The sequence below is a fragment of the Hyla sarda genome, chromosome 4, assembly GCF_029499605.1.
Source record: "Hyla sarda isolate aHylSar1 chromosome 4, aHylSar1.hap1, whole genome shotgun sequence".
In the NCBI taxonomy this organism is placed as follows: domain Eukaryota; kingdom Metazoa; phylum Chordata; class Amphibia; order Anura; family Hylidae; genus Hyla; species Hyla sarda.
The window spans coordinates 230,833,892-230,842,396 of record NC_079192.1 but is presented as its reverse complement, the minus strand read 5'-3'; positions in this window follow the sequence as shown (position 1 = coordinate 230,842,396).

Here is an 8,505-nt window from a genome sequence, read left to right as displayed (position 1 = left end):
TGTTGCAAAACTACAACTTTCAGCATGCACTGACTGTCTGGGCTTGCTGGGAGTTGTAGTTTTGCAACATCTGAAGTGGCACAGTTTGGAGACCACTATATGAGGGGGGAGGGGTCTCCAAACTGTAGCCCTCCAGATTTTGAAAAACTACAATTCCCAGCATGGCCAGACAGTCAGGGATGCTGGGCATGTAGTTCTGAAATATCTGGCCCTTCAGATGTTGCAGAACTACAACTCCCAGCATGCCCTGAAAGCTGTAGGCACACTGGTTTGGAAACCCTGAGCTAGAGTCTGTTTCCTAACTCAGTGATTCCCCACCAGTGTGCCTCAAGCTGTTGCAAAACTACAACTCAGAGAATGCACTGACAGACCGTACATGCTGGGAGTTAGTTTTGCAACAGCTGGAGGCACACGGGTTGGAATCACTGAGCTAGAGTGTGTTTACTAACTCAGTGGTTCCCTACCAGTGTGCCTACAGCTGTTCTAAGACTACAACTCCCAGCAGGTACGGTCTGTCAGTGCATTCTGGAAGTTGTCATTTTGCCACAGCTGAAGGTTTGGGGCGTCCCCCATGTGAATGGGCGGGTTTACAGTGGGTTTCCTTCTACAAGTTTGAGCTGCGGCAAGTTTTCCGCCACAGCTCAAACTCCCAGCAGAAAACTTACTGTGACTCCCCCCCCCCCGCCTGTGTGAATGTACCCTAAAAACACTACACTAACAAAAAAGTAACCCTACATTCCCCCCCCCCCCCCCCAATAAAAATGAAAAACATCTCATACGGCATGTTTCCTAATCACGGCAATGTTCCCTAAACAGAGCCTCCAACTGTTGCAAAACCACAACTCCCAGTATTGCCAGACTGTCCTGGCAGGCTGGGAGTCTTGCAACAGCAGGAGGTACCCTGTTTGGGAAAAACTGCTGTAGGGTTTTGGTGGAGACAAGCGCCATCCTTGTAAGGCTAGGTTCACACCACGTTTTTCCAAATACGGTTACCGTATACGGTTTTCTGCTAAAAAAACGTATGGCAAAAACCGTATACAACTGTGACTCCAAATTAAAACGTATATGGTTTTTCCCCGTACAGTTCTATCCGTTTGCCTCAGTTTTTGCCAACGGTTTTGCTATTTTGTTGGAATTAGTTTTCCAGCAATTTAATAGTTATTATTGTTCTATTGAAATTCCAATCTGCGCATGTGCCAACTCCAAAAACGGATTAGAAAAACAGTGTGCAACCGTATTCTGAAATTCTGTGTACGGTTCTCATAGACAACAATGTTAAAAGAACCGCATACGGTTTTCCAACCGGAGGCAAAAACGTGGTCGACAGCGTTTTTACCTACGATTGAAAAATCGGCAAAACCGTATAAGAGGCAAAACGGATGCAACCGTACACAACATTTGGAATACGGTTTAGAATGCATTCTCTATGCATACGGTCGTATACTTTTTTGCGGAAAACCGTATACGGTTACCGTATATGAAAATCGTGGCGTGAACCCAGCCTAACTGGGTTCGCCCTTATTGCAAATTCCTTATTTAGGCCTCAAATGCACATGGCGCTCTCACTTCAAAGCCCTGTCGTATTTCAAGGCAACAGTTTAGGGCCACATATGGGTTATTTCCGTACTCGGGAGAAATTGCGTTACAATTTTTTTTTTTTTTTGGGGGGGTTCTTCTTTTACCCCTTATGAAAAGGTTAAGTTGGGGGCTACACCAGCATGTTAGTGTAAATTAAAAAAAAAATTTACACTAACATGCTGGTGTTACCCCATACTTTTCATTTTCACAAGAGGTAAAAGGAGAAAGACCCCTCCAAAATATCTAAACGCAATTTCTTCTGAGTACGGCAATATCCCATATGTGTATGTAAAATGCTCTGTGGACTAACTACATGGCTCAGGAGTGAGAGCGCCATGTACATTTGAGGCCTAAATTGGTGATTTGCACAGGAGTGGCTGATCGTTACAGCGGTTTTGAACGCAAAAAAATAATACACCCACGTGCCCCCATTTTGGAAACTACATCCCTCACAGAATGTAACAAGGGGTATAGTGAGCCTTAACAACCCACAGGTCTTTGACAAATTTTCGTTGGACATGAAAATTTAAAATTTGTTTTTTTCCCTGAAATACTGGTGTTACCATTTTTTTAAATTTTCACAAGGGGTAATAGAATAAATGGGGTTACAGATTATTTTTTTCCTGAGTATATAAATACCTCATGTGGATGTAAAGTGCTCTGCGGGCGAACTACAATGCTCAGAAGAGAAGTTGCGCCATTGGGCTTTTTGAGAGAGAATTAGGCTGTAATTGAAGGCTGTATGTGTTTACAAAGCCACCATGGTGCCAGAAAAGTGGACCCCCCCTCACACGTGACCCCATTTTGGAAACTACACCCCTCACAGAATGTAATGCAGTGAGCATTTATGCCTCACAGGTGTCTGACAGATTTTTTTAACAGTCCGTAAAAATTAAAAACGTTATTTTTCATTTGCACAGCCCACTGTTTCCAAAATAGTATGCCATGTGGTTATTTTATTTTATTTTGAACTGTTTTGGCATCATGGGGGCTTCCTAAATGTGACATGCCCCCAAAAACCATTTCAGAAAAATTCGATCTCCAAAAGTCCAATGTCGCTCCTTCACTTCTGAGCCCTCTAGTGCACCCACAGAGCACTTTAAATGCACATATGAAGTATTTTCTTACGAGAGAAATTAGGTTACAAGCTTTGTGGGACATTCTCCTATTACTCCTTGTAAAAATGAAAAGTTTGAGGTAACGCCAGCATTTGTGTTAAAAATCTAATTTTTCATTTTCACGTCCCACTTTAACGAAAATTCGTCAATCACCTGTGGGGTGTTAAGGCTCATTGTACCCCTTAAGTTCCTTGAGGGGGTGTAGTTTTCAAAATTGTAGGCCATGTGGTTTTTTTTTGTGCTGTTCTGGCACCATAGGGGCTTCCTAAATGTGACATGCCCCCCAAAAACCATTTCAGCAAAATTTGCTTTCCAAAAGCCAAATGTGACGCCTTCTCTTCTGAGCATTGTAGTACGCCTGCAGAACATTTTACACCCTAACATAGGGTATTTATATACTCAGGAGAAAATGTCCCCCAAAATTTGTAACCCCAACTCTTCTATTACCCTTCGGAAAAATGGTAAATTTGGGGGAAATACTGCACTAGTGAAATATTTTCTCTCATTAACACATCCGACTTTAACGAAAAGTTGTCAAACACCTGTGGGGTGTTAAGGCTCAGCGGACCCCTTGTTACGTGCCTTTAGGGGTGTAGTTTCCAAAATAGTATGCCATGTGTTTTTTTTTGCTGTTCTGGCACCATAAGGGCTTCCTAAATGTGACATGCCCCTCAAAAACCATTTCAGAAAAATTCACTCTCCAAAATCCCATTGTCGCTCCTTCCCTTCTGAGCCCTCTACTGCACCCGCCGAATACTTGACATACACATGAGGTATTTCCTTACTCGAGAGAAAGTTACAAATTTTGGGGGGCTTTTTCTCCTATTACCCCTTTTAAAAATTCAAGAACTGGGTCTACAAGCACATGAGTGTAAAAATGTTCTCTTTTTGAATTTTCTCCTTCACTTGCTGCTATTCCTGTAACACACCTAAAGGGTTAAATTTTCTGAATATCATTTTGAACTTTGAGGGGTGCAGTTTTTATAATAGGGTCATTTGTGGGGTATTTCTAATATGAAGGCCCTTCAAAACTTAACTGGTCCCTGAAAAATGCAGATTTTGAAAAATTTGATAATTGCTGAACTTTGAAGCCCTCTGATGTTTTTCAAAAGTAAAAAAAAATGTCAACTTTATGATTAAAATATAAAGTAGACATATTGTATTTGTAAATAAATATATAATTTATTTGGAATGTCTGTTTTCCTTACAAACCGAGAGCTTCAAAGTTAGAAAAATGCTAAATTTTCAATTTTTTCCTCAAATTTTGGAATTTTTCACCAAGAAATTATGCAAGTATCGACAAAAATTTACCACTAACATAAAGTAGAATGTCACGAAAAAACTCTCAGAATCAGACTGAAAAGTAAAAGCATCCCAGAGTTATTGATTGTTAAAGTGACAGTGGTCAGAATTGCAAAAAAAATGATCCCGTCCTTAGGGTTATAATGGGCTCTGTCCCCAAGTGCCACACTTTTCCTCAGGTTGTATGTGGTATTACAACTTGGATCCATATACTTTAATGGAACTGAGCTGTAATAAATACAAATGGAGGACAAGAGTGGAGTGCTGTTTCTGGAATAAAGTAGCAATTATTTTTCTAATCATGAATAATCCCTTTCACAAGTCATTGTAAATCAGGCCTACACAACTTGGCAGGGGGGGAGGGTGCAAACTAATCTGCTGTATCAAATGTTAAGGGTTGGGGTGACTTAATTTACCCTTTTCTTTGTAAACACACTGGTATGTAAAACTAGTGCTTTCTAAGTGCCGTTGCAGGGTTTCTTCTTGACGAGAGGGCCAAACAGGCCTGGGAAGTCTTATGGCCTTAAATCCACCCTGCTCTGTACTGAAAAGGAAGCATGAACCCTCACAAAGCTGCCTACAGATGGATAACACTATCCTCTGGCTTGGCTAATATTCCCTAGTCAAGTTTCAAGGCTTCCAGGCAAAAATTAACAGACTAGGCCATCAATAGCTGAGCCATACCTTTTTTTGTGGTGGTGGTACTGGCTTTCTACAGTAATCAAATAGCTGTGTATGCCTGCCCAACCTAGTTCTAAAAGCACCAGAAATCTGCTGTAGCTATTGCTTATCTACTTCCCTGCCATTGTTCATGAGGTGTAATTACACCATTATCCCCTTGATACCCCAATAAAGATATATGTATGACACAGATGGTCAAAGGTGGCGATATCACATAGGATGGCGCTTGAACTCTGAGATGAGATCCAGGTAAGCCTCCTGAGACAGATGATGCACCATGCTAGGAAAAATGGAAGAGCCCGAAAGCTAGCAACTGACAATGAAAGGGACTATACCATTTCCTGTCGTGGATGAATCATGCGACAGTATGTTAAAACCAGTACAATTTGTGATAAGATATTAGTAAGTTATATGACTTAGGGTGATAGAGATGAGCGAAATTAGTAATTAGATTCGTCACAAACTTCTTGGCTTGGCAGTTGATGACTTCAGCCTGCATAAATGAGTTCAGCTTTCAGGTGCTCCGGTGGGCTGGAAAAGGTGAATACAGTCCTAGGAGAGTCTCCAGCCCACCGGAGCACCTGAAAGCTGAACTCATTTATGCAGACTAAAGTCAGCAACTGCCGAGCAGAGAAGTCCGTGACAAATCACTGTAACTTTGCTCATCTCTAGTGATAGTCTGAGATATACTGGAACAGTTAGGCAACCCCCCCCTAACTGTCAAGTTCATAGAGTAAGCAGGTTAACGTAGAAAATTCTCTGCCTATCATAAAAACCTGGATGAGAAACTTTGTTTAATATCTTTTCAAAATGTTATTTTGCGTATTTTCAACTTAAAAACACAAAAACAAATACAGATGCATTATGATCTTGCAGCTAGCTTCAGCTCTCCTCTAAAACATTTAAATGAGTCCAAAGCATTGAAGAATTTACATCATTACATTATGTTGTGGTCTTGTGCAAAAATAAATCACATTTTGCCACACCATTCTGCACTCAGTACCATTAAATGAACACAATGTTAGGCTGGGTTCACACCACATATTTGCAATACAGTTCCCATATCAGGTTTTTGATAAACAGATTCCTCAAAACCTGACTAAACTATCTCTAAACTTGTGTACAAATTTTTATCTGTATACAGTTTCAAAAATGATGTCCGGTTGCATCAGTTTAAGAAAAAAAAAAAAACTTATACTTTTAACTTTTCACTCCATTATGAACAAAGTTTCACTTGCTTGATTGATTGAAATTCCAAGAAAAAAACTAAGTTAAAAACCATATAGTGAAAACCAGATGGAACCACACACATACAGTTCCAATGTTAAAAAAAAAAAAAATACGTATACGGTTTAATGCGGTTTTCACCCGGACCAAAAAAGTAGGTCACAGTTTTATGTCCGAAAATAAAAAAAAGGACAAAAACCGTATGGTTTGACAAACAGACAACCGTATACATTATGGTGATTATGCTTTTGAATGGGAAGTCTATGAGCATGGTTTTCTGTATGGTTGCATACATGAATTTTTTTTTTTATGAAACCGTATGCCTTGGAATTTTATTTTATTTTTAAATCAACTGGTACCAGAAAGTTTAACATTTGTAAATTACTTCTATTAAAAAAAATCTTAATCCTTCCTGTACTTATCAGTTGTTGTATGCTCCAGAGGAAATTCTTTCTGGAAGTGCTCTCTGCTGACACCTCTGTTCATTTTAGGAACTGTCCAGAGTAGGCGCAAATCCCCATAGCAAACCTCTCCTGCTCCGGACAGTTCCTGACATGGACAGAGGTGTCAGCAGAGAGCACTGTGGTCAGACAAAAGAAATTCAAAAAGAAAACTTCCTGTGGAGCACAACAGCAGCTGATAAGTACTGGAAGAATTAAGATTTTTTTAATAGAAGTAATTTACAAATCTGTTTAACTTTCTGGCACCAGTTGATAAAAAAAAAAAATATTTTCCAGGGGAGTACCCCTTTAAAAGGACAAAGGGCGTACCTGTATGCCCTTGTCACGCTCCTCTATTATAATGTGGGCTCAGGAGCTGAGCCTACGTCATAGTGGGGGTGATGCCTGGCCTCAACCCCTTGGCCACCGCAAAACTAGTTGATCATGGCATCTTAAAAAAAAAAAAAAAAATTTGCTGTACTGAACATGTGAGCACAGTAACCATCATAATTCTAAGTGGAAGACATTTGTAACAATCAAGACTCTTGCTAGAGCTGGCCACCTGACTAAACTAAGTAATCAGGGAGAAAGGTCTTGTAAGAGACGAGACCAAGACACTAATGGTTAGTCTGAATGAGCTTCAAAGATCCTGTGTGCAGATAAGAGGCTCCGGAAGGACAAGAATCACCACAGCTGAGGTAATGCTGAACATAAAATAACCTTATCCAGAGTGGTCTGGGCCGAAGAGAAGGTATACCTACCAACTAGACAATGGGGCAGATTTATTAAAACCTGTGAAGAGAAAGTAAGGTGCAGTTGCCCATGGCAACCAGGTGGCTTCTTTCAATTTTAAAAAGACCTAAAAAAGTGAGGATGCTATGGGCAACTGCACCACTCTTCTTCTAAACAGGTTTTGATAAATCTCCCCCAATGACCCTAAACACACCGCAAGGATCATGGCTTTAGTTGGAATACTGTGTCCAATAAAATGGCAAGTTAGGGTGGTTTGTCAATTAAAAGTTAGTCTAATCTTTAAATCTGGCTCAGCACAAAGTGACCCAAATAAGGGTGCATTCACACCACATTTTAGCTATATGGGGTGAAAACTGGGCGCTTTCGTATCCCAGCTGGACCCGGCCCCTTTCTCACTCTATTTCAATGAGCCCACCTGAATCAAACAGTGACTCCGGATTTGTGCCCCGTATCTGGGCTTTCTGACTGTACTGAAATCCGCAGCATACCACGGTTTTCAGTCTGGTCAGAAAACCAGATATGGGGCAAAAATGAGCCGACTAGAGTCACTGCTTGACTCTGGGCAGCTCATACAAATGAATGAGAAGGGGCCGGGTCTGGCTGGGATAAGGGAGCGACTGGTTTTCACTGCCACCAGCTGGATCAGGTCCTCGTATAGCCAAAATGTGGTGTGAATGCACCCCAAGAGGTAGAATATAAGTTATTTTAACACAATCCTGTCACTAGGGTAAGAAAATTCTCTTTTTTCCCCCTTAAGTTTTCAGTGCCCCATTGGCCTCTGAAGAGACAGCTGAAGACTGTCTAGTTTATCAAACAGCATAATAGACTAAAAAGTTTGGCGCATTTAAAAACTTAATAAATCTGGGCTATTCTCTGTAACTGGCCACACAGTTTAATTATAAATTAACCAAAAGATCACCAAGAAGGTGATCCACTAATCCCCTAGATTTCCCATATATTTAAAACTATAATCTTTATTAGTAATACAAAAACACCAAAAAATGTATGGGTCAAAAGTATCAGTGTGTCTCTCTTCCCAAAGTATTAATCATTTTAGTGCCACTCTGGCATCACTTTTTGTCGGTCTGTGTGTACCTGCAGTGCGCACACAGTAAGGGAAGAGCATACACTGTATATTAAAACCTCAGGGGGACCGCAAGTAGGTTTTAGTATACAGTGTATGCTCTTCCCTTACTGTGTGCGCACTGCAGGTACACACAGACCGACAAACAGTGATGCCAGAGTGGCACTAAAATGACTAATACTTTGGGAAGAGAGACACACTGATACTTTTAACCCATACATTTTTTGGCGTTTTTGTATTACTAATAAAGATTATAGTTTTAAATATATGGGAAATCTACGGGATTAGTGGATCACCTTCTTGGTGATCTTTTTGTTAATTG